The 26,495-nt window shown below is 48.4% G+C and overlaps 1 long non-coding RNA gene and 3 other non-coding genes across 4 annotated transcripts; 3 read left to right on the forward strand and 1 right to left on the reverse strand.

Moving 5' to 3' along the window:
- The first annotated feature begins 2,376 nt into the window (after nucleotides 1–2,376).
- TRNAE-UUC lies at nucleotides 2,377–2,448 on the forward strand. Its single transcript has one exon. It is a non-coding gene; the product is annotated as a tRNA-Glu (tRNA).
- Nucleotides 2,449–3,252: 804 nt separating this feature from the next.
- Nucleotides 3,253–3,324, reverse strand: TRNAE-UUC. The gene has a single exon. It is a non-coding gene; the product is annotated as a tRNA-Glu (tRNA).
- A 5,261-nt stretch (nucleotides 3,325–8,585) lies between these two features.
- Nucleotides 8,586–8,658, forward strand: TRNAV-CAC. The gene has a single exon. It is a non-coding gene; the product is annotated as a tRNA-Val (tRNA).
- An 11,357-nt stretch (nucleotides 8,659–20,015) lies between these two features.
- On the forward strand, nucleotides 20,016–20,570 carry LOC123382937. Its single transcript, XR_006592125.1, has 2 exons — nucleotides 20,016–20,247; nucleotides 20,499–20,570. It is a non-coding gene; the product is annotated as an uncharacterized LOC123382937 (long non-coding RNA).
- Nucleotides 20,571–26,495: the final 5,925 nt, after the last annotated feature.

Raw genomic sequence — 26,495 nt, forward strand, 5'->3', positions numbered from 1 at the left:
CAAAAGTGCTCTGAAGAAGCAACTATCCTACACTGAAGCCTAACCAAGGCAGATCTCTCTTCTGTGTGTTTAGTATAAGGCATCACCTTCTAGGAGGTTTAATTATATGTGTCTACCTGACTGGGTCATGGGGTGCCCAGATATTTGGTCAAACATTATTTGGAGTGTTTCTTTTTTTTTTTTGTTTTTCATTTTTTTTTTTTAATTTATTTTTGAGAGAGAGAGAGATGGGGACGGACACAGACAGAGGGACACAGAATCGGAAGCAGGCTCCAGGTGGTCAGCACAGAGCCCAACGCGGGGCTCGAACTCACGAACGTGAGATCATGACCTGAGCCGAAGTCGGAGGCCTAACCCACTGAGCCACCCAGGTGCCCCTGGAGTGTTTCTGTGCGGATGTTTTTGGATGGAATTAACATTTAAGTCAGTAGACTGAGTAAAGCTTATTGCCCTGGCTAATGTGGGTGGGCCTCATCCAATCAGATGAGACAACTCCTCCTGCCAGACTGCCTTTGAACTAGGATGTTGAGTTTTTCCTGCTGTTGGACTTGGACTGGAACACCAGCTCTTCCTGGGTCTCGAGCGTACTGGCCTTGGTCTTTGGACTTGAACTACCCCAGCAGCTTCCCTGGTTCTCGGGCCTTCAGACTCCAACTGGACCCACCAACTCTCCTGGGCCTCCAGCTTGCCAGCTCACTTTGCAGACCTCGACACTCCACGATCATGTGATCTTCAGATACAGAAACATATATAGACATAGATAAAGATACAGATATACATATAGGAACAGGTATAGATATAGATATACACACAGACGTAGATACAAATATACGTGTGGGTGTCGATCTCCGATTGGTTCTGTGTCTCTGAAGAACTCTGATACACCACGCAAAGCAGGTGCCTTCTTCTCCCTCCTCTCATTAACTCCTAGCAGAAGATCTGAGGGTTCCTCAAATTACAAGAAACAGAAACAACTTTCTAATTTCTTTTTTTTTTAATTGGAAACATGCTACTGAATACAATTTTAAGGAGAAACTGCATACCTGTTACCTGCTAGCCCACTACCTTAATCCACACGCGGGCTGCTTGAGCTGCTGAGGTGAAAATACCCCCCAAAGAACTTGGCAGTGTCCTCACCAGAGGGAGAGCCACAGAGGTTAAAACAGAAAGGACCGTGCGTTCCATGGATATGGTGGGTGGAAAAGGTTCTGGGCTTATTTCCAAGGGTGCTGTGGGGGTGGGGCCGTGGGAAAGGTTCCTGGTTGGGGGAATGGAGGAAGATGACTTAGTTTGGGGGAGCATGACTTTAGATCCTCCCAGTGGTGGGGTAAGGAGCAGAGAGCTCTGTTGGGGGTGGGCCTGGAAGGTCAGAGAAGTACTGCAAACGGAATACAAAAGGGAATAGCCCAAAAGACCCTCCATTAGTGCCTCATATTTGTGATTGCGGGGAACAGTACAAATGGAGGGCCACATACCATATGTCTAGATGTTTTAAATTGATCAATTAAGCTCATAAGCAGTAACATACAATAAGAGCTTTCCATCTACATTGACAAAAATATTTTTCTTAAGGACCTGTGGGTCCAGATTTGCATTTAGAATTGTGAGATTCCTCATAGTTCTGCCTGACCACCGTGGCCCAGGAAAGACCCTCTCCTCTCAATTCTAGCTCCTTCCTGCACTGACAGAGGTCCTGTGCAGGTGTGTGGGCACCAAGATCTGTTCAAACCCCTGCAAACAGCCTTCCTTTGGCCACCTGTCGAGCCTTACTTGCACGCACCGGAGGCTAATCCACTTCCACCACGCGGGTGGGGGAGAGGGGCGCCCTAACCAAACGTCAGCCTTTTGTGCAGGTCATTCTAGGTCCCAAATAACAGGGCTAGGCCGGGGAGAGGGGTGCGGCTCCCGGTGGGCATGTCCCCTTGGCCCTGAATGTTCCTCCCTCTGCACAGGGGAGGGCCATAATCGGAGAAGATCAGGAACAGGATCCTTTTTGGGGGGTGAGGGAGCAAAAGAGAGACATGGGTTTCCTCAATCAACCACGGGGAATCTAGAAGTGAGAGGCACAAACATTTTAGGAATGAAGAGGGGGAAAAAAGAAAAACACGAGCGAGCCCTGTGGTCAGAGGGAGTCGGTGACAAAAATGTAGGAAAAAGTGTCCTCTTCCCTGGCTTGACTTGTGACAGTCTTTTTTGCAACTTTTCTGCCACTAAAGTTTCCTGCCACCCTCTGACCCACGTGGTAGTCGCTGCATCCAGCACCACACACCCCCCTACAGAACATTCTCCAGACGTTTCTAAAGGCCCCTGACAGGTGGCTGCATCATTCTTAAGATCTTATTCTAGGAGTTGCTGCTCAGGTGCTTCAGACACCTCTCCCTGGTGGTCTAGTGGCTAGGATTCGGCGCTTTCACCGCCCTGGCCCGGGTTCGATTCCCGGTCAGGGAAGCTGGTCTTGCCTTCCTTGGTTTTTTTTTTTTTTTTTTTTTCCTTTCTGTCCACCGCTGACATTTTGCTACTGTTATGGCTCCTGAGCCTGGTTACCCCCAAGGCCGGTTGCACGCAGCCTTGCAGGCCAGCCAGTGCTCCCGTGGCTCCCCACTCCTGCCCGCCAAGGCCAAGCTCAGGGATCCCCGGATTAAGACGATGCCTCGCAAAATCTGCCTGCCTCTCAAGCTTTTCCCAGGTGACCCTGAAATCAGTGCTGAGAACCGCAGGACAAAGTCACCAGGGAGCCAAAGACTGGTGTCATATGAGTTGCTATTCATCTTTGTATTATAGTTCCTGTCTTACAGGTAAAATGAACTAATCAACATATAGAAATGTATTCTTGCGCTTACAAAAGACCAAACGGCCCCAGATCTGGTTAAATCACCTGAGCTGTCTACACCTCTCGCATGTACCTTAGGGTTTCAATGAACAGGGAAAAAATTACATCCATTACTAAAACCGTACCTATGCCAATCAAACCGTAAGAGATGTGAGTCTATTTGATAGAACTCGTTTCATGTAGAAATTTTCTTAGATGGAAAAAACAAATCCATAATTCCCAATAGAGTGAGGCAGAGGCGAGTTTGGCTAGGCTTAGAGAAATTTTTCATTCTTCACATACACCCCGTGTACCCCATTCCCGTGATACTGACACACCTCGGGACAGGATGGCATGCGAGGTGCGCGCACGTGAGCCTTGGTCAAAACCGAGTTGTTGGCCGCAACAGCAGAATGTCGGTGGTGATCAAAAAGAAAACAGGCTTCCCTGACCGGGAATCGAACCCGGGCCGCGGCGGTGAAAGCGCCGAATCCTAGCCACTAGACCACCAGGGAGCGGTGCTCAGCAAACGTAAGTAGCGCCTTCTGGAAAAGGAGCTTAGGACCGATTCTGTCTCTTGGAATTCGGGGGGGATGTCCGGGAAATGTCCTTGAAATTTTAGGTAACCTTTAAATGTGGGTTTCGTAACAGAGTCCATTGGAACTAGGGCGCCTGCGTATGAGCAGAGAAGACACCAGCAACATTCGTGTCCACCTTCCTCGTGGCGCATTTGTACCTAGCATTTGCTACCTTTGGTGAACACAGAATTCGGGATGGACCCACTGCCGCAGTGGGAGTTCAGAGACTTAAGGCGAGTGCACAGTAAGCACGTCGTCTTGGTGACAGAATAAACTGACCTGCCAGCCCCGAGGCCACCCTTTCCATTCCAAGCAGAATTTGCTTCACACGCAAAAAGAAGGTGATGGCGTTCTAAGCAAAAAGACCAAAGACCAAATAATCCTACCATATCCTTTCTTCCCTTACTTCCTGTATTAGCCAACTGCTTAGGGGGGAAAGGATGACACAGAAGGAAAGGTGAAGACAGCACAAGCCAGAGTTCCTTTTCCTTCCAGTCCTTCCTTCCATATCACCAAGCTGAAGGCAGACAATGGCGGTAGGATGGGCATATTCAGGAGTAAAATAAAAACAGTTGAGTTAAGTCTGTGCAACATGTTCTGGGAATGCGGGGACAGGGGGCCCCTCTTATACTGCCGGTGGGAATGCCACCTGGGGCAGCCACTCTGGGAAACAGTATGGAGGTTCCTCAAAAAGTTAAAAATAGAACTACCCTAAGACCCAGCAATTACACTACTAGGTATTTACCCAAGGGATACAAAAATACAGATTTGAATGGGCACATGCACCCCCATGTTAATAGCACTGTCAACAACTGTGGAAATTATGGAAATTTCCAAATTATGGAAAGAGCCCAAATGTCCATCGACAGATGAACGGATAAAAAAAGATGTGAGATATGTGATATAATGTGTATATATATATAAACAATGGGTTATTAGTCATCAAAAAAATGAAATCTTGCCATTTGCAAGGATGTGGATGGAGCTAGAATGTATTATGCTAAGTGAAATAAGTTAGAGAAAGACAAATACCGTAGGTTTTCACTCATATGTGGAATTTAAGAAACAAAACGGATGAACATAAGGGATGAGAGGGGAAAAAAAGAGAGGAAGGCAAACCATAAGAGAATCTTAAATACGGAGAACAAACTGAGGGTTGCTGAAGGGAAGGTGGGGGGGGGATGAGCTAACTGGGTGATGGGTACTGGTACTAAGGAGGGCCTTGTGATGAGCACTGTGTATTGTATGTAAGTGATGCATCACTAAATTCCACTTCTGAAACCAATATTGCACCATATATTAACTAACTAGAATTGAAATAATTTTTTTTTTTTAATTCATGTGCGTGATTCTGGTGATTCTGCCTATGAGTTAAATGCTTTTGTATTTGCACTGCCAACCAAAACCAAATCCAGACTTAGTTAAGGAGAGACTTCTCAAAAAAGACTACCGCAATAGAGAGAATGCTCCAATCTCAGAAATCTGCAAATATCTCAAAATCAAACAGTAAAGGGCGTTTCTGTCATAGGGTGAGGTAAGCAGAGCTTAGCAGAAACTTTTAAGGGGAAGTTGAGGCAGCAAGGGAGAGTGAACAGAACATGATGATGCTGCAGTTTCCCAGGAAATGTGTTTCCCTTTGGTCACCCGATTGTCAGGATCAGCTAGTAAATGGGACATGTTCTGCATAGGGGTGCCTGCTCAATCTTGGGGACACGTCAAAGTCCAAGGACCTACGGAGAGGAGAGAAGCTTGACTCTAGGAGCTCAAGATAAAGCAGAAGAGGGGCGCCTGGGTGGCTCAGTCGGTTAAGTGTCCAACTTCAGTTTAGGCCATGATCTCCTGGTGTGTGAGTTCGGGTCCCGCGTTGGGCTCTGTGCTGACAGCTCAGAGCCTGGAGCCCGCTTTGGATTCTGTCTCCTCCAACTCTCTCTGCCCCTCCCATGCTCATGCCCTGTCTCTCAATAATAAATAAATGTTAAAAAAATTTTTAAGAAAAAACCAGATAAAGTAGAGGATAAGAAATGGGCCTTGTACAATATAAAGATGACATGTCACATTTGTGCGAATCATTTTAATTTTCTTCACACAGAACGACATTAAATAGCAAGTAAAAACGACACCACGACAAGTTGGGAGGGAGGCCATGGAAGAAAGGGAAAAGCTTTATATTTCCCTACCTTTCACAGCCCTTTTCCTGATGCTTTCTGCACAAGGCCTAAGAGTTCAGGAAGCCCAGGCTACAACTCCCAGCCAGGCGTCGGGCTGGACCCTGGACCCGGTTAATCGCTCTTTTTGCTTCGCCTATAGGATAGACGCCAACAGAGGGCTCCTTGCGATCGCCTACTGCCCTCTCCGCCAGCAGGAGCCAGGCAGGCAGGCCTCTGGCCTGAGCCCGCGGTTGGATTTTGCTGACCCACCGCTTCTGCAAGGCCAAGCCTCTGCTCTGCTCTGCCCACTCCCACACGTGGGCCCCACACCCCCCAGGCCACCTCTTCGTCCCCAGTGGGAAGAGAGGCTGTCTATGACCACCTTCCACCACCTTGTGGACTTGGGAGGGGGAGGGGTGGAAAGCCCGCAGTGTTTCTGGCATTTCCACCTTGTGTGACTCCTATGCTGGTCTCTCACTCTCTCCGGCCGACGGCAGGGGACTGGATGCTGGTGGTCACCAGGGAGCTATGGCACAAGAGCAAACAAAGCCCTGTAGGTAGCTGGACCCAGAGCAGAAGGAAGATATAGAGAACCGATTTGATGAAAAGTGCCATTTCCTTCCTCATTAGTATAGTGGTGATTTATTCCCATCCGTCATAGAAGAATAGGACCTAATTCACCGTTCATTTAACCAATCTGTTACCACATCAACTTTGGCTTATTCATCTTATTTCCTGGCTCACAAATAAAATCAAGCAGTGAGTTACCATAGAGAAACACATTCCTATTTTGCAAGAAATCCAAAGGGATGAAGTGTGACTCTCCCGACTTCGCAAGTCCAGGAAATGCATTACATGACTCTGGGCTTCCCTATACGGCACCCTGAGCGCCTGGTGACGGCCACCAGTGGAAAGACCAAAAATGTAAAATTATTGGGCTGCCTAGAACTGTAATTGTAACTATTTTTAGGACTTCAAAGTGAGAGAAGGTTTTATCATTAATAATGCTGTGCGTCTATTGACATAACCTTTCTAGATTTAGCAGATATCTGAAATACTGTGCACGTGTCAGCGTGAAAGTTTAATCACAAATCAGTGATCCTCCACGGGGCGGGGGCGCATTTTGGAACTACTTGAAGGACATCTTCAATCTTCACAGCCTCCCTGCCCCTCAGGTGTCGATGGACCTAGCGGCCGGATGTTGGATGCTGCGCTTTGTTTCTTTTGAGAATTACAGTTAGGGAGACTAGGAGCTCACTGCCATTCTTCACTTACATTTTTGAGTAAATGATCAGCATTTTTACTTTAAATTTTTTTAATGTTTTATTTTATTTTTTGAGAGAGAGAGAGAGAGAGAGAGAGAGAGATCGAGCAGAGGAGGGGGGCAGAGTGAGAGGGAGAGAGAATCCCAAGCTTGAGTCAGACACTTAGCCAACTAAGCCACCCAGGGCGACCCTAAAAGTTTTTGTACTGTTTATTTACTTATTTTGAGAGAGCGTGCGCGTGAGCACAAGCAAGGGTGGGACAGAGCTAGAGGGAGAGAGAAAGAATCCCAAGCCGGCTCTGTGCTGCCAGCACGGAACCCAATGCGGGGCTTGAACCCACAAACCACAAGATCATGACCTGAGCTGAGACCAAGGGTTGGGTGTTTAAGCAACTGAGCCACCCAGGCACCCCTACTTTAAAATATATTTCAGGGGCACCTGGGTGGCTCAGTCGGTTAAGCGTCCGACTTCAGCCAGGTCACGATCTCGCGGTCCGTGAGTTCGAGCCCCGCGTTGGGCTCTGGGCTGATGGCTCGGAGCCTGGAGCCTGTTTCCGATTCTGTGTCTCCCTCTCTCTCTCTGCCCCTCCCCTGCTTGTTCTCTCTCTGTCTCTGTCTCTCTCTCAAAAATAAACAAACATTAAAAAAAAATTCTTTTTAAAGGTGCTAGGAGCATCTTTTGTTCTAACATTTGCTCTTTGACCTGGTTCCTGTCACAGAGCTCCTAAATCCCTTGGAATTTCCTGGAGAGGCATGTGTCATGTTTTAAGGGGGTGATTCTTGGTGGGCTCCTGGATAGTCTCAGGAAGGGGGTCCAGTCACTAGAAAAACCATTATGATTAAAAGTTTGGACATTTCATTAACCCCCCCCCCCCCCCCCCCCGCCACCACCACCACTCTGGAGAGAGGCTGGAGACTGAGTTAATAATGGGTCATGCCTCCTTGATGAAGTCTGCAAAAGATCCCTTAGGTAGGGGGTTCAGGGAGCTTGGGGAACACAGGGAGGGCCCGGAAAGGGCAACAAAGCCCGTATCTATGCCCCTTCTCCCTCACCCCGCCCTATGCGTCTCTTCTGTCAGCCTATTCCTGAGTTGCATCCTTTTATAATAAAGGGACACTCTGGTAAGCAACCTGCTTTCCTTAGTTCAGTGAGTCATTCTAGCACATTGTCAAATCCCAGAAGGAGGTGGTGGGAACCTCCGGTTTATAGCTGGTTGGTCAGAAGCACAGCTGACAGCGTGCCCTTGTGACATGTACCTGAAGGGGGGCAAGGGGTGTCAGGTGGGACCCAGCCCTTAACCTGGGGGATCTGACGCTGTGTCTGCCATCATCGTGTCAGAATTGAGCTGCTGTCCCAGGCTGGGCGTGGGGAGGCCTCCCACCCAGGTGGGGAGCGGACAGGAAGTGTTTGAGCAGAAATGAGACTCACAGGAGGAAAGACGTAGGAAAGAGAAAACGGAGTTTTCCTGCCTAAGTGCCTTCTAAGTTGCGTGCTGGGCGAACATCGAGTGTATTTGTATTGTTTCGAATAGAAGCTGGCTTTCCTTACCCTGGCCAAGTCCGTCACCTGTCCCTTCCCACCTGTAGTTACCGCACGTCGCCAGCGCGGCCAGCATCTGCGGGGCCCTGGCCCGCAGACTGCGACTCTCCACCCCGGCGACACCTGCCGGGGCCCGCTGGGCCGGGGGCTCCCCGGGGAGGCGCGCTCGGGTTCACCGCCGCCGGCCGGCCAGCGGCTCCCGGCCGCAGAGCTCCAAGGCGGATTTCCAGGCGCCCGCTGCCGGCTGGTTTCCGTAGTGTAGTGGTTATCACGTTCGCCTCACACGCGAAAGGTCCCCGGTTCGAAACCGGGCGGAAACAACCGAACTTTTTTTTTTTTTTTTTTTATACAAACCCCCACCCCCGTCGGGAGTCCTGCGGAGGAGTCCGCCGAGCCCGCGGGGACACTACCGGCGCCCGGGAGCCGGAGGCGGGTGGGCAGGTGGCTCGGCCCCGCGCGGGTCAGCAGGCACCGCCGCAGCCCTTCGGCGCGCTCCGCTGCCGGGTCCTTTTCCGGCCGGGAAAGGGAGAGCGTTCTTGGCTGCTCAGTGAGCGAAGCCCCTCGGTTCCTTTGCGGACCCCCGATGAGCAGGTTGTGCTTCGGCCTCTGCTCGGTTCCGCCCCCTCCGGCCGGGGCCGCGGCGGTCGCACCTCCTGCGGACAATCTGCCAAAGCTGTGCGGGGACCCAGCCAGTGCTTGGCGACGGTCCGGCTCTCGGGTGCCGGGATCCAGGAGCCGGGCCCCCAGCCCAACCCGCCTTCACTGGGCTCCCTCCCCCATGTCCGCTGCCCCCACCCCGCCGGTTCTCAGTCGACGACAGCGATCTCCTCCCTCCCTCTTCTCTGCCCCTCCCCACGGGGATCCTAAGGCCCTCGGTTCTCAACCAGGTGAAAACGAGACATTTTCTTCTCATTAAAGAGTTATGCTCGCAATCCAACCCCTCCCTCAGACACCTCACCAGAGAAGACAGAGGAGTAGCAAATGCTCACACGAAAAGGTGTTCGACGTGGTTAACCAGAGAAACGCAAATCAAAAACACGCTGGGATTTCACTAGGCGCTGTTATTAACGCCTGCGGTATCAGGCTGTGCAGGACGCAGAGGAATCGATACACTCATACATGTTGGTATGAATGTAAAAGTCCACTTTGCAGTTTCTTTGAAAGTTAAACTGCTAAAATACGACTGAGCCATTCCAATGCTCGGTATTTACCAAGCAAAAAGAAAATAAATGCCCATACGAAGGCTTGTCTACAAATGTTCATAGCAGCTTTATCTGTAATAGCCAGAAACTGGAAACAACCCAAATGCCAATGAGCAGATGAAGGTAAATTGTGGTATCCCCATGCAAAAGAATACTCCTCAAAAAGGAGTGAACTAGTGATACAACATGGACCTCAAAATAATTATGCCGAGTGAAAGCCCAACCAAAAAAGAGGGTTATAGGAGTCCATTTGTGTAAAATTCTAGAAAATGAAAACTATAATGACAGAAGCAGATAAGAGGTTGCTTGGGAAATGGGAGGATAGCAGGTGATAAGGATTAAAAGGGGGCCCAGAGGTGCCTAGGTGGCTCAGTCGATTAAGTTTCGGACTCTTGATTTCAGCTCAGGTCATGATCTCGAGGTTTGTGGGTTCAGCCCTGCATCAGGCTCTGCACTGTTTGGAATTCTCTCCCTCCCTGTCTCTGCCCCTATCTCTCTCTCTCTCTCTCTCTCTCTCTCTCTCTCTCTCTCTCTCTCTCAAATGTATTTTGTGTATTTTTATTACTTTTTTAATGTGTATTTCTGTCAATTTTATTTTTAGGTTTATTTATTTATTTTGAGAGAGGGAGAGGGAGCACATGAGCAGAGGAGGGGCAGAGAGAGGGGGAGAGAGAGAATCCCAAGCAGGCTCTGTACTGTCAGCCCAGAGCCCGATGTGAGATCATGACCTGAGCTGAAATCAAGAGTCCAAAGCTTAACTGATTGAGCCACCCATGAGCTCCAAAATAAATAAACTTTAAATACATAAATAAAAAGGGGCCCACAGAAGTTTGAAGGGGGTGATGAATATGCTCATTGTCTTAACCGTAGCAGATCTATATTGTGACTTTCATTGGCCATAGGCACCTGGACGTTTGTAGGCCACTTCCTTCATAAAAACTATTTTTTAAATATTAAAAACCTTTTAGGGTGCCTGGGTGGCTCAGTGGGTTGAGCATCTGACCTGATTTCGGCTCAGGTCCTGAGCTCCGTGCTGAGTATGGAGCCTGCTTAAGATACTCTCTCTGGCTCTCTGTTTCTCTCTCTCTCTCTCTCTCTCTGCCTCTTTCACCTGCTCATGCGGTCTCATTCTCTCTCTCTAAAATAAACAAAACAAAAACAAGGGGCACCTGGGTGGCTCAGTTGGTTGAGCATCCAACTTCAGCTCAGGTCATGATCTCACGGTTCCTGAGTTCCAGCCCCGCATCGGGCTTTGTGCTGACAGCTCGGAGCCTGGAGCCTGCTTCAGAGTCTGTGTCTCCCCCTCTCTCTGTCCCTCCAATGCTCATACTCTCTCTCTCTCTCTCTCTCTCTCTCTCTGTCTCTCTCTCTCTCTGTCTCTCAATAATAAATAAACTTTAAAAAAGTTTGTATGAAACAAAAATATATATTCACAACATTAATTAGTTCTTGGGCGGACCTCAGGTACAGTGTTAATCTCAATTCATTGTCCTCTGTCCACATGGATGGGTACAAAACTCTTTATTTTTGTCTTAATCTTCTTTCCTTTATCCCTATTCCTTACTCCCACCCCCTCTAATGTGTTTGATATCTTGGATTTGTATGTATCCTTGTAAAGTGTGCAGTTGATAGGTGTGTAACACTCAGCGCTGTAACTTTAGGGTCTACCCACGTGGTTGTACGCACATTTAGTCCTTTGTTTCTAACTACTGTAAATAATTTTATAGGGAGCACTCGCCCATTTTACTTCCCCTTCCCCCATGATGGATACCAGGCTGTCACGTACTCCTTGCCAGGACAAACAATGCCATCATGCATTCTTTATTAAATAAATATGTAGAGAGTGCCTAAGTGCCAGGTACTGTTCTAACCCCTGGGGATTCGGTAATGACAACGAGAGACAAAAACAAATCCCTGCCTGCATGGAGTTTACGGTCCAGTGGGTGAGACAGACAATGACAAGATCAAATATATAGTATGCTCAGTGATAACAAATACTAAGAGGAAATAAAGAGGGCAGCAGAATAGGAAGTGTCAGCAATATGCGTGTGTGTGTGGGAGGGGGGGAGCATGGGAAGTTTTAGACAGCACGGCCAAGGAAGGGGTCCTGAGAATGTGACTTTTGAGTTAAAACCTACAAGAAGTGAGGAAACTAGCCCTGTAGCTATCTGGGTGCCCAGCTTCCAGCAAGCGCAGCAGCAAGTGCAAAGGTCCTGTGGCAGGCGCTACTGTGTTCCGGAAATAGCAAAAAGATCCCTGTGACTGGATCAGAGTGAGCTAGGGGGCAGTCGAATTCCCTGTGAGACATATTAAGAAATTTGGCTTTTGCTTTGCAAGCTTGGGAAATGCGTGTCCCTGCAATGCACAATAGGGCAGAGAATGGATATACGGCCATTGCGGCTGTACATGGCGAAACAGCAGCCAAACAGCAGCACGGAAGGAATAACTACAGCTCCCTCAGTGGCCCTGCTTTCTTCTCTATCCTGAGCCCAAAGTGGTCGACTGCTCTTCTTCACCCTTGTTCCAGACCAACTAACCTAGCATTCCTAGGTTACCCATTCCGCTAGCTGCTTTCTGAGTAGACGCCAGAAACCTGGGCCAGTCGGGGAGAAGGGCAAATTCCTCAGCGCTTTGTGCACCTTGAAATGAGTCCCTCCCTGTTGGTCAGAATATTTCAGGGCTTTATGGAGAGCACAAAGAATTAGGAGGGTGATAGGCCTGTGCTACCCAGACTGGTCAGCATCTTCCGAAGAAGTCTGATCCTTGGTGGAATGCAGAAGGGAAATTCGGGGGGCAGGGACACAGACCTTCTTTGCGGGAGCAAACAAGTCCCCTCTCTGCCGTCAGGCAGAACCCAGGCTGCTGTCGCCCCAGGTCCGAGGAAAAGTGTGATGAGCCTTCTGCGGAGTTTCAGGATAGAATCTGCGAGGCTTGCTTAGAAATAAGGAAATGGCTGGGTCGCGTGTGTTTTGGGCCTGAAATGGGTAGTCTGCAGGTCAGCATACACAGTTAGTTAGGCTCTGACAGGACACCCGGGGGGCCAGCAATAAAGAAGTCGTGGCCAGCTGTGGGAAGGTCGGAGGCCTGTCCGGGAAACACTCCCCAGGAAGCCGGATCAAACCAAACAGGCCCAAGATGGCGGATGCCAAGGCAGGAAACCCCTGACCAAATTACGAAGCAAAAGTGCAAAACCCTGTTTCCCACCTCAGGCAACACATATTCCATTCCCTAGTTAGCAACAGTCAAAAAAAGATAATGAAACAACTGATGTGGGGAACAAAGGCAGAAAGAAATGCAGATAAATTAAATTTCCTTATAAAGGCTGGCAAAGTAGGTCATTCCTCCAGGAACTCCAAACTGTCTTAACGTTAATGTTTTGCTAGAGAGAAAAACCACCTTAGCTGAACCCTCGCTGGGCCTCTTTAGCATATGAAAGTCCTTTTGGAAACTTCCCTTGCCTTTCCCTCCTCCAACCCCCAAGGATAGAATCAATTGCTCCTTACAATCCCAGGGCAACTCTTTCTGCCCACAGGTCCTGGTCTTGTGCTTTAACAAACCACTTTTTTTGCACTGAAGACATCTCAAGAATTCTTTCTTGGCCATTGACTCCAAACCCCAACGTCTTCCACATCACAGCCACCAAAGACACGCAGCTCTCTCTCTCTTGAGCTTGGCCTCTCTTCTATCTCAAGAGTGTACTTTTCGCTTTAATAAACTTTCCAGCTTGTGTCACCCATCCGCTGTGCTGCGTGCATGTCCTTGACTTCATTTTCATGATGAACCAAGAACCTTCTGTCGTTGCCTAAATGGGGTGTCTGTCCGGTTGGATGGGGGCCCCCAAATGTGGGGTAATGATGGGCCGAAGCTGGTGGCATGAGAGGTGAAAGATTTCACCTGAGGCAGAACAAAGGAGATTTTTATTGAATCCACCACTGGGGAGTGGTGGGCAGGACAGCGGAGGAGACTCTGTCTGCAAAGAGAGTGGGGGGGGGGGGCTTCTTTTAAGCAGGGAAAGCGAGGGGCACCTGGGTGGCTCAGTTGGATTGAGCATCTGACTCTTTTTTTTTTAATTTTTAAAAAACATTTATTTTTTGAGAGGCAGAGTATGAGTGGTAGAGGGGCAGAAAGAGAGGGAGACACAGAATCCGAGGCAGGCTCCAGGCTCTGAGCTGTCAGCACAGAGCCCAACGTGGGGTTCAAACTCACGAACGCAAGATCATGACCTGAGCCGACTTTGGATGCTTAACCGACTGAGCCACTCAGACGCCCCAAGCATCTGACCCTTGATTTCAGCTCAGGTCATGATCCCAGGGTTGTCGGATCAAGCCCGTGTCGGAGCTTGCTTGCTTGGGATCTCTCCCTCTGCCCCTGCCCTGCTCATGTGCACATGCTCGCTCTCTCTCTCTCTCTCTCTCTCTCTCTCTCTCTTTCTCTCTCTAAAAACAGTTACTTTTTAACATTTTTTTTACATTTATTTATTTTTTGAGAGACATAGAGAGAAAGAGCACAAGTTGGGGAGGGGCAGAGAGAGAAGGAGACACCAAATCCGAAGCAAGCTCCAGGCTCCGAGCTGTCAGCACAGAGCCTGACGTGGGGCTCGAACTCACAAACCATGAGTCATGACCTGAGCCGAAGTCGGACGCCCAACCGACTGAGCCACCCAGGCGCCCTCAAAAAGTGTTTTTAATGTTGAAAAAAAAAAGGGGGGGAAAGTAAGGAGGTATGGCGACTTTTGGAATTTTCACTTTTTTGGTAACAGTGCCTAGTTGTAAATAGTCCGTCCATTGGTTAGTTACAGCCTATGAATACTTTGAGGGGGTTATTTTGAAGTGGGTTGCCTGATGGGCCTGTTTGTACTCAGCTAAGTGCTAACTGTGGGCCCTTTCCATATTCCATTGCTCTAGCCTGTCTGCCTGAAAGTGGCCTCCCGGGCAACAAGCATCACCACTACCTATTTGGTGAGGCCCCAGGGAACCCCCACTGATGCAAAAGCAGCCTTGGCTTTCAAAGAGGCCACTCTACACAGGCCAGTAGTTCTACTCAAGTTTTGGTGCTTCAGGTAAGAGCCGCACACACTGCGGGTGGATGGGCTCCACGTGGCTGAGTCAGGAGTCTCAGGCATCACCATCCTGCCCAACTGCAGTGAGAAGACTAAACAAACCTTTTTCCTTTGTTTAGGAACAGCCGGTGCATGGCAGAGGCCAGAAATGCATCTATAATTCCCATAGCTGGGACTCCTGCCTAACTTGTCAAAAAGCTGAAAGCACGTTAAAGCCCAACCATAGAATCTTGCATAGCGCCTCACTTTTGGACTCATTCAGGGGCTCCAAGTTATGTTAATTGAAAGACTCGGGTACAGAGCCATGTGTGTAGTATGTGGTGTTTGGGGAAGGAAAAATGGAGGACATATATGTAAGTGATGTGGAGAACAAGGCAAAAGAAACTAGAGGTAAAATTAAATTTCCTTATACTTAAAGCCCATTGACAAATACTTGAGACAGGGAGAGTATAACATTCTTCGAGGAACTCCCCGTCTTTATGTTAATGCCTTGCTAAAGGGAAAAATCTTAGCTTGACCCTAGGCAGGCCTCCAGATTCCTCCAAATCTTCTCTAAGGTCAGAAAATCCTTTTGAAAACCTCATCTGGTCTTTACCCACCCCACCCCCAACTCCAAAGTATAAAAATCAATTGCCTTCACAATCCCGGGGCAGCTCTCTCTGCTCAGGGGTCCTGTCCCCCTGTTATAATAGAACCACCTTTTATTATGCAAATGTCTCAAGAATTCCTTCTGGGCTGTTGGCTCCTGAGCCCTCCTTCAAACCACATCATATGCATAGAGAAATATACACATGCATAGATTATCTGTGCAGTACCTACAAGACCCTGGTGACTGGTTGCTTCTGGGAAAGGGAATGGGGAACTGAGGGCAGAGGTGGAAAGATTTACTTTTCCTTGCATGTACTTTAATGTTTGAACTTATTATTTTTTTTAAAGCCATTTGTTTAAAAAAAAAAAAAAACTGGTTTGTCAAACCACATACACGAGCAGACACACAACTACCAAAGTGGCCCTGTAAGAGACACGAGGGGGGCGTTCACCACGCAGTACCTGAAAAATACAGCTGAAAAAGAGGAGTCCGTTGAGTATTGAGTTTCAGAACCTACTGGACTCCTTGTTGAATGGCTTTAAGGTAGCATATAGTGAGTGAGAGGTAGAGTCCCAAGTATAATAGCTGATGCCTCAGGGCTCCATTTAAAAACAAAACGAAAACAAAAACCATTTTCCCCTTCGCACCACGGAAGCCTATCCTATTTTTTTTCCCTTTGTGAAAACGGAGGCCAAGTTTTCTCTTAAGTGGTTCCGCACTCCCATGAACTTATTTTTATCACGTTAACATAGTAGCTACCAAATGACAAACGTTCGTAAAAGAAAGGTCGGTGCAACCCGAATTGCGAGTACGGTAAAAAGACGGGCGGCATCATGTCAAATGAGCCAGGAAGAGTCAGAGGCGAGATTATGAGTACCTTTTCATTACAAAGACAAACGGGGCCACATTAACGCTTATTTCCCCAAAACTTATTCGTCACGTGGTGATTTCGCCTTCCTACTTCTGGGGGCGTCCGAGTTGCGCCTAATCCCTGACCCCTCTCCCCCAGGCTCAGGGCGGGTGCCCGCAGTGCGCCAGCCACACCCACGTGCCCAGGGACACGGAAGTGTCTCCTCCGGGACATCGACCCTGCACATCGGCCAACCTCGCCAGCCTCATCAAACATCCCGGGAATCCAAATCCCAGATGAGACGCTTGAGGCCCCAGAAAAGGTGAGCCAGCGTTCCCCGGGAGCCCGAGGACGCCCAACGACCGCGCCCACCGAGGTCTCCGCCCGCACGCCCCGCCCCCTGTCACGCCCGGCCCCGCCTCCTGCCCGCGGATGTCCCACCTCCCTAGCCTCCGGTCACGTCCGGCCCCGCCTTCCGCCGGCGGACGTCCCCGTTCCCCCGCCCCCGGTCGTGTCCGGCCCCGCCTCCCGCTGGCGGACGTCATCGCTCCCCCAGTCCTCGTGTCACGTCCGGCTTCGCTCGCCTGTCTTCCGCGAAAGTCCCGGCTTCCGGGTCCGTGGTCACTTCCAGCCCCGCCTCCCGCCCGCGGTCACGCCCGCGGACGCCCCCCGCCCCCGCTCGTGTGTCCGCCCCGTCGGTCGGGAGGCTTCCCGCCTGCGAGGCTGAGTCACTACCAGAGGGTGGGGAAGGGCTGGTGTCGTTTCCCGGCAGTGCCGGTAACACGCCGCGGAAGGGAATCGGAGGAGAGCCGGGGTGTCGCGGGTGGGGTCATCCAAATCCGCCGCCCTTGTACCCAAGGCCAACACAGCTGAGGGCAGTAAGGTCCCAGAGGCCAGTCACAGGGACCTGAGGTTGCCTCCTTTTCTCTGCTACCATGGTAGTTCCACACTCACCTAGGTGCCACCTTGAGTGGCATTAGGGAGTGTTCTAATGATCTCCTGCTGTGTAACAAACCACTACAGGGTCAAGAGTTTGGAAGGAGTAGAAAGAGCATTTGTCTGGTCCAAAATCTCTGGGGCTCCATCTGGGAAGACGGAGGCATAGAGGTAACTTGCCAGGTCGGAGCTGGAATCATCCGGAGTCACTCGTTCACTCCTCCATTGTGCTGGCTGTGGGCTAGGATCTCAGCAGGAACACCTACAGGCTGCCTCCCCATAGGGTCTCCCAGCTTCCACACATCAGGGTGGCTGGATGCCAAGAGAGAGGCTCCCGAGAGAACCAAGCAGAGGAGATCATCTTTTTTTAAAACTTAGTATCACTTCCACCTTAGCGATAGGCACCCCCAAATTCAAGAGGAGACTTGAATATAGACTCCAGCCCTCAATGGGAGAAGTGTCCGCATCACATTTAAGAACAGCACGTGTTGTGGAATATCTTGTTACAGTCTTCATGAAAGATTTAAAGGAATGACGAGAGATCATTTTACCAAGAATGACTGAGTTAACCTCCACACACTATGTTTTGATTCTTTCTACATAACCACTTTAGAGTTTAGTGGCTTGAAATAATTAACCATTTCTCGTGGTTCTTTTGTTTGGCTGGGGCTTAGGCTGGGCTGTTCTGATGGGAGTTTGGCTTGAGCTGGAACGATCAAAATAGCCATTGGCCTCTCTCCACGATGGCCTTGATCTCTGGCAAGGTGACTGGACATGGAACTGACTTCCAAGAAGAAACGTTCCAACCAAAAGAGACAGAAGCTGCAGGTCTGTTAAGGCTTGCACCCCAGAAGCTACATGTTAGTGCTTCCATCCGGTTCTATTGGTCAGAACAGGTCAGAGGGCTAACCCCCGTGCAAAGGGAGAGGAAGTAGACTCCATCCGTTGAAGGGTAATTGTCTAGGTCACATTGCAAAAGAGCTTTTGGGAGGGGAGATATTGATGTGGTCATCTTTGGGAACACAGTCACCACTACTGTGCAAAACAAAAAACAGAGATATTTAATTGGGCATTAAATTTTCCCCTATTTCTCCCCATCTTGAGGGACAGAGGCTTAGGAAAAAGATCAGTTGTGAATATGCCACTTTTTCTCCCCTCCATATTTGAGTATAAAGAGTAAATGGGGGGGGGGAGCGCCTGGGTGGCTCGTTGGTTAAGCGTTCGACTTCAGCTCATGTCATGATCTCACGGTCTGTGAATTCAAGCCCTGCATCGGGTTCTGTGCTGACAGCTCAGAACCCGGAGCCTGCTTCAGATTCTGTGTCTCCCTCTCTCCCTCTGCCCCTCCCCCACTTGCACTCTTTGTCTCTGTCTCTCTCAAAACTAAACATTTAAAAAAAATTTTTTTTAAGTAAATTGTGAGGCACTACATATGTCAAAATGCTCGTATGCATTAGAAAGAGTCTTGGTCTTAAGAAATCAAACTGGATAACAAATTTGGATCAGGATGGGAAATAGATTAATTTTGGTTTTGATGCTAAAGCTTTTATACCTGCATCTATCCATCATTTCAGTTCTTGCCATGACTTAACAAACACCTTAAGGTGGATCAAAAGATCAGGTGAGACTTTGAAGCCTCATTCACTTGTTCTTTTTTTTTTTTTTTAATTTTTTTTTAATGTTTATTTATTTTTGAGACAGAGACGGAGCATGAACGGAGGAGGGGCAGAGAGAGAGGGAGACACAGAATCGGAAGCAGGCTCCAGGCTCTGAGCCATCAGCCCAGAGCCTGATGCGGGGCTCGAACTCACGGACCGCGAGATCGTGACCTGAGCTGAAGTCGGAGGCTTAACCGACTGAGCCACCCAGGCGCCCCTCATTCACTTGTTCTTCATTTCCTTTGCTCTCATCCTGGTTCAGTCTTCCACCATCCCTCACTTAAACTACCGCAGACCCTCCTAATGAGTGTCTGCACCCACAGCTGTCCTCTTCCAACCCATTCTCCATTGATGCATCTTTAAGATACATATTTAAACACTGAATCCTAAGAATATGCCTTTACTACAAAAAGAAATTTAAATAACTTTCTTGTTAGGGATTTTGCTGTAGTATTTTCAGATCCTTAACACTGGAAGGGAACGTACAGACCAACTCTTTCATTTTAGGGATGAGGCAAGTTAATCTCACAGAAGTTAAATAAGTTGCTTAGAAGTGTACCGCTCAGTAATTGGCCTAAGATGGAACACGAGTTCCTAATGTAGTGATCTTTTTACTCACCCCATTACCTTTCAAGTAATGAGGGAATACATGTTAATACCATCATATTTTTATAACCCTTATTGACACTTTTCAAGCCTTTATTTTTTTTTAATTTTTTTTTTTTAGAGAGAGACAGAGCATGAGAGGGGGAGGGGCAGAGAGAGTGGGGAGACACATAACGGGGAGCAGGCTCTAGGCTCTGAGCCATCAGCACAGAGCCCAATGCGCTGCTCAAACCCACATACGGCGAAATCATGATCTGAGCCAAAGTCGGTCGCTTAACCGACTGAGCTACCCAGGCGTCCCTCAAACCTTTGCTTTTTTTTAATCTCATCTTATCTTTATAGTGACCCTGTGAAGTCAGCAGGGTGGTGCTATTATTCTCAGTTGGTAAAATTAACACAAGGAAATACTGAGAGGCGTGGTGAGTTGTCTGAGGCTGTAACTAGCTGGTAATAGATTTGGGTCTAAGAATACAAGTCTTCAGGATATTCTTTCATGGCTTTTACATTTTTTCCTTTAAAAAAATACATATATAATTTTTACAAGAGTAACATGTGCTTATTGTAACCAGTCAACACAGAAATGAATGATAAAACTTTCTTTTTTTTTTTTAAATTTTTTTTTCAACGTTTATTTTTTTATTTTTGGGACAGAGAGAGACAGAGCATGAACGGGGGAGGGGCAGAGAGAGAGGGAGACACAGAATCGGAAACAGGCTCCAGGCTCTGAGCCATCAGCCCAGAGCCCGACGCGGGGCTCGAACTCACGGACCGCGAGATCGTGACCTGGCTGAAGTCGGACGCTTAACCGACTGAGCCACCCAGGCACCCCGTTTGTGTTTCTTTCAACTAAGGACTCCGTTATCTCAATGATATGTTAAATGAAGAAGGCAAGTTGCCGAGTAATGTATACAGTACAAGAAGACATAACAATTTGAAAGAATACATAACAAGCACTTCAGATTATTTAGTGCCAACCTGAAACCATAAAACTCCCAAAAGAAAACTTCAGGTGGTAGGGGCGCCTGGGTGGCGCAGTCGGTTAAGCGTCCGACTTCAGCCAGGTCAAGATCTCGCACTCAGTGAGTTCGAGCCCCGCGTCAGGCTCTGGGCTGATGGCTCAGAGCCTGGAGCCTGTTTCCGATTCTGTGTCTCCCTCTCTCTCTGCCCCTCCCCCGTTCATGCTCTGTCTCTCTCTGTCCCAAAAGTAAATAAACGTTGAAAAAAAAAATATTAAAAAAAAAAAAAAAAAGAAAACTTCAGGTGGTAAACTCCTTACCATCAACCTTGGTGATAACTTCTTGGACCTGATTCCAAAACCAAACACAACAAAAGTAAAAAATAAGCAAGGTGGAAATACAGCGGACTAAAAAGCTTCATCCTTGCAAAGGAAATCATCAACAAAACGAAAAGGCAACCTAGTAAAGGGGAGAAAATATTTGCAAATCATACATCTGATAAGGGGTTAATATCCAAAATATGTAAAGAACTCATTCAACCCAATAGCAAAAAACCCAAACATTCCAATTAAAAAATGGGCAGAGGATCTAAGAATAGACATTTTTTTCCAAAGAAGACATCCAGATGGCCCACAGGTACCTGAAAAGATGCTCAGCATCACTCATCATCAGAGAAATGCAAATCAAAATCACAATAAGATACCACACCACACCTGTTAGAATGGCTGTCCTCAAGAAGACCAGAGATAACAAGTACTACTGAGGATGTGGGGACAAGGAAACCCCCCTGCACATTACATTAGTGGGAATGTAAGTTGATGCAGCCACTGTGGAAAACGGTATGGAGGTTCCTCAAAAAATTGAAAATAGAACTGCCATATCATCCAGCAATTTGCTTCTGGGTATCCAAAGAAAACAAAAACACTTAATTTGAAAAGATATATGGACCTTCATGTTGATTGCAGTATTACTCAATAGCCAAGACATGAAAACAACCTAAGTCCCCATCGATGGATGAATGGATAAAGGTGAGTGTGTGTGTGTGTGTGTGTGTGTGTGTGTGTGTGTGTGTGTGATGGAATATTACTCAGCCATTAAAACAAATTAAATCTTGGGGTGCCTGGGTGGCTCAGTTGGTTGAGCGTCCGACCTAGGCTCAGGTCATGATCTCATGGTTAGTGAGTTCTAGCCCCACGCCAGGCTCTGTGCTGACAGCTCTGAGCCTGGAGCCTGCTTCAGATTCTGTGTCTCCCTCTCTCTCTGCCCGCCCCCCACTCACGCTCTGTCTATCTCTGTCTCAAAAATAAACATTAAAAAATTAAAAATAAATAAAAAGAATTAAATCTTGCCATTGTGACAACATGGATGGACATTGAGGGCATTATGCTAAGTGAAATGAGTCAGATAGAGAAAGGCAGACATCATATGATATCACTTATATGTGGAATCTAAAAAAACAAAAATAGTAAACTAAGCTCATAGATACAGAGAAGTGATTGGTGGTTGCCAGAGGTGAGGGTTAGGGATGGGCAAAAAAGGTTAGGGAGATCAAAAAGTACAAACTTATCATCATAAAATAAATAAGTTCTCAGGACGTGATGTACAGTATAGTGAGTAAATAATACTGTATTGTATACTTAAAAGTTGCTGAGAGAATAGACCTTAAAATCCTTATCATAAGAAAAAAAAATTTCTTGGGCGCCTGGGTGGCTCAGTCGGTTAAGCATCTGACTTTGGCTCAGGTCACGATCTCACGGTTTGTGGGTTCAAGCCCCGTGTCGGTCTCTGAGGTGACAGCTCGGAGCCTGAAACCTGCTTTGGATTCTGTGTCTCCCTCTCTCTCAAAAGCAGTGTTGCTTATTAATTACACTGTTTAACGATGCAAAGTTTTGCAAAATTGCAGCCGGGAGAGTTCGTTGAGATGCTTCGTGAAAAAGAAGCCCAGTGGTCAAATAGGTTGAAGTGACGCTGCATAGTATAGCCCTGTCCCACCCTTGAAGTGTCCGTGTGCCTTAGGAAATTAAGCATCTAAGAAGCCTGTTTCCCGTCAGTAGCCCAATCAGATTCAAGGAGGGCTAGAGCGTCCAGATTTCAGAGTCTGGACTTTCAGGGCCGGGCCAGTCCAGGAACGTGAAAGCTGGTTCTGCGTCTTCCTAGCTGTGCTGCTGTGGACAAAGTATTTAACCTTCCTATGCTTCCGTTTTCTCCTATGTAAAATGCACTAACGCTATTCTCTTTCTCTTGCGGGATCATTGAGCGCGGCAGTCGGGAAAGAATTCTTGAGACATTTTACTGCGCAACTTAGTTTATTTCAGCACGTAGCACGGGGACAGGAGCCGCGGGCTGAAAGAGCCACGCTTTGGCTGTCTGAAGCTGGTGGTCATACGCTCAAGCGGGAGGCGACAGACATGCAGGAAGCATTGGATCATAAACATTTCTCCGAATTTCTACTCCTAAAACCACTTTCGCAAGATGTCTGTGGTGCTTATCATTCAGCTCGAGGTTAACTATCGGTGAGAGGCACGGGCAGTCATGAGACCCTTGAAGAACGCAGCACCCGGCACTCACTTGATCCTTATCGGGACGACGCAGGCTGTGGCTCAGTCTTCTGGGCTAAAGGTGAACATTTTTCTGCTTCTCTCCCTCACCAATTTTGCACGGGGTTGTTGGAAAAGTAAGTTAAAACACCGGCATTTTGTAATTGCTCAAAAACTGAGGATTGATAATGAGGAAAGTAGTCTGATCTAGAGTTTTTAGGAAATGACTGACTCTGTGCCCGGTTCGTTGACAAATAAAAAGGAAAGGGTAACATTTGGGAGTGGTTTGAGGCCAGATGTTTCAGACAAGCGGCCTGAATGATGACTGTGTGATCTATGCACGTGGAAGGAAGGATACGGAGGCTCCGGAGAGAAGGGCTCCTGCTGGTGCTGGGTAAACTGAGGCGAGAGAGCCTCTGCCAGCATCGGGCCCTGGTACCCTCCTTCGGTACCCCTGGCAGCCTGCAGTGAAGCTCACAGTACTCACCGCTTGTTTTTCTTCGATTTTTTTATTGTGCTAAAATACACATAACATCAAACTTACCATCTTAACCGTTTAAGAAAAATGTTTAGTGTTTCTTTATTTTGAGAGGGGCAGAGAGAGAGGGAGACAGAGGATCTAAAGCAGGTTCTGCGAGGACAGTAGAGAGTCCTAAGAGGGGCTCAAACTCACAAACCGTGAGATCATGACCTGAGCCTAAGTCAGATGCTTAACTGACTGAGCCACCCAGGCTCCCCCCATCTTAATGTTTAAAAAAAAATTTTTTTTTAAAAACATTTATTCATTTTTGAGAGACAGAGAGCAAGCGGGGGTGGGACAGAGACAGAGGGAGACACAGAATCCAGAGCAGGCTCCAGGCTATGAGTTGTCAGTGCAGAGCCCGACGCGGGGCTTGGACCCACGAACCACGAGACCATGACCTGAGCTGAAGTCGGGACACTTAACCGACTGAGCCACCCCTTAACCCTTTTAAGTGTATAGTTCAAGAGCATTAAGTACGTTCATATTGCTGCATATCGGTCACGTCTTCCCATCTCCAGAAGTCCTGTCGTCTGGCAACACTGACCCTCCGGACCCATTAAACACCACCGTCCATCCCCCTCCTCCCAGTAGAATGGCCACCACCATTCAACCTCCCGTGTCCACGATTTTGACTAAGTTCCTCATATAAGTGCAATCATCCACTATTTGTCTTTTTGTGTCTGGCTTATTTCACTTAGCAGAATGTCCTCAAGGTTCATCCATGTTGTGACATGTGCCAGTTTCCTGCCTTTTCGAGGCAGAACAACACTCCTTCGTATAGGGTTCTTGATACTTTTTGTTATATTAAAAACTACCATCTCAAAGAGAATTATGATCTGGGGGCTGTCCTTTAGCGACATGCTCAGGGCAAGAAATACCCTTTCTCCATCAGCTATCTTCCTTGTCCATGGACTCCTAGAGAAATATGTTGCGTTTTGCACCCCAGAAGCATTGCCACAGCTAGTTAGTCCAATTTTTTTTCCCTCCAGAATTTCAGTGTCTGGAAGCTCACCTTTTTTTCCTTAAAATGTTTAAGTTTATTTATTTATTCTGAGAGAGAAACGGAGAGAATGGGCGGGAGAGGGGCGAGGAGAGACGGAGAAAGAGAATTCCAAGCAGGCTCCCCACTGTCAGTGAAGAGCCCGCCGATGAGGGGCTTGAACTCACCAACAGCGACATCATGAACTGAACCAAAGCCAAGAGTTGGACACTCAACCAAGGAGCCACCCAGGAGCCCCTGGAAATTCACCTTTTAAAGAGAAGAAGTGGGAGGCGCCTGGGTGGCTCGGGCCGCTGAGCATCAGGCTCTTGACTTTGGCTCAGGTCCAGCTCCCAGGGTCTTGGGAGCGAGCCCCACCCACGTCAGGCTCCGTGCTGAGCCTGGAGCCTGCTTAAGAGTCTCGCTCTCCCTCCGGCCTTCTCCGCTGCTCACGTGCTGCGTGCTCTCTGTCTCTCATAAAAATAAAAATGAAGAGAAGAAGTGCAGGCAGGGCAAAGAGAGGTGCAGGAATGGGCAGAAATAATTATTCCAGGGTGGCTCCCTGGACGGCATTCTCCAGCTAGCTGTGCGAAAGAGCCAAAGAGCCGAATTGAAGAGCTAGGTTTTGTAGGACCAGCAGTCGAACTTAGGAAACCAGACTGCCTTCCTTGCTTCTAGTATTGCGGTTGGGAAGTGCAAAGGGGACTGGAGATACACGCACTGACGTGGCAGCCCCCAACGTTCCTCACCAAGGGGAGGGCCACAGTGTGACGGAATGTGGAAGCCTGCGTGCCTAAGTCTCAGAGACCGGAGTAGACGCGGGGCGCCTGGGTGGCTCAGTTCGCTAAGCGCCCCACTTCTGCCCCGGCCCCACGCGGAGCTCGCGATGACCGCATGGAACCTGCGTGGGATTCTCTCTCCCTCGCTCTCTGCCCCTCCCCCCACCCGTGAACCTTCTCTCCAACGAAATAAATTAAAAAAAAAAAAAAAGGGAAGAAGAAGAAGTTCCACGTAAAGGCTTCCCTGCTGAGGGAGTTTCCAGCCGGGTAGTTTCCTGTAGGTGAGGTCAGATGAGAGCTAGGGTAGCCAGGACACAAGGGCCCTCCCATCCCCCTCCCCAACCCCCCACCCCCACCCCCAGGGGCCACTTTCAGGGTGGGCCAGGCTCTGCCCTCCCTGCCAGGAACCGGAGAGACCGTGCCAGGCCTTTCCCCCCATCAGTCTCTGGGAAGGCAAAGCGTTCACGCCTCTGATCATCGCGTCACTGGGGCTCTGGGGGAGTCTGGAGGGACGGCGGGGACGTCGGGAATTCATCCCCATGACGCCTAACCTGGCTCCTGAGAATCCCTACCCGGGCCGTCCACTTCTCCCCAGAAAAGCTATTGCCCCAGAGCACAGTGACGTCAGCATGTTAATCACCTCCTTCTGGCCCGAGGCGGTGGGAAACCTCCACCCACCGGAAGCTCAAGTTCCCCCCCCCCCAAGTCATCAAGGCTCTTACAGCCTCTCCAGTTAGTTCCTCGTCCCCCCGCCCCGACCCCTACTTCCTTCTAAAACTTGACTCAGCCCCTGACTCTTTGCTCAGTACCCTGCAGCACGTCCTCCTGCTGGACAGTCTGCTACCGACGTAATTTACAGACGGGGAGGCAGCGGAAAGTGGGCAGATTTCTTCCTTTGTGGCGCGGGGTGGCCGGGACTAGTTGTAAAACCAGCCTCCACTAGGGGGAGACTTCGCCTCACGAAAGACAAGGTGGAACTTTGTACCCAGGGGAAGCAGAGGTGTTAACTCGTCTATACAGCTTTTGTACTGTAGACACCTCTCTTAAAAAAAAAAAAAAAAAAAAAAAACCTCTTTTGTTAATGCAACTCATTTTTTTTTTTATTTTAGGAGTTGCTTTCGCTTTTAAACTAATTTTATAATTATGTAATTACATGGTTCCAAACTCTGCAAAAGAAGGCATAGTCAAAGTTTATCTTCTATCCCTGTCTTTTCCACCTTATTTCTTCTCTCTCCCCGGTCATCACTCTTTAATTATACCGTTTATTTTCCATCATTTTTATGTTAGAAATACTATTCACATGTCCGACACCTTGCTTTATTCACTTAGAAGTATTTCTTGATGATCATTCCATAGTAGCTTCTGCCTCCCTACTTTAAAAAAATTTTTTTTAATGTTTATTTTTGAGAGAGAGTGACAGAGAGAGAGAGAGAGGGAGAGACAGCGCGAGTGGGGGAGGGGAAGAGAGGGAGGGAGACACAGA

This window comes from Felis catus, chromosome F1 (genome assembly GCF_018350175.1).
Source record: "Felis catus isolate Fca126 chromosome F1, F.catus_Fca126_mat1.0, whole genome shotgun sequence".
Lineage (NCBI taxonomy): Eukaryota > Metazoa > Chordata > Mammalia > Carnivora > Felidae > Felis > Felis catus.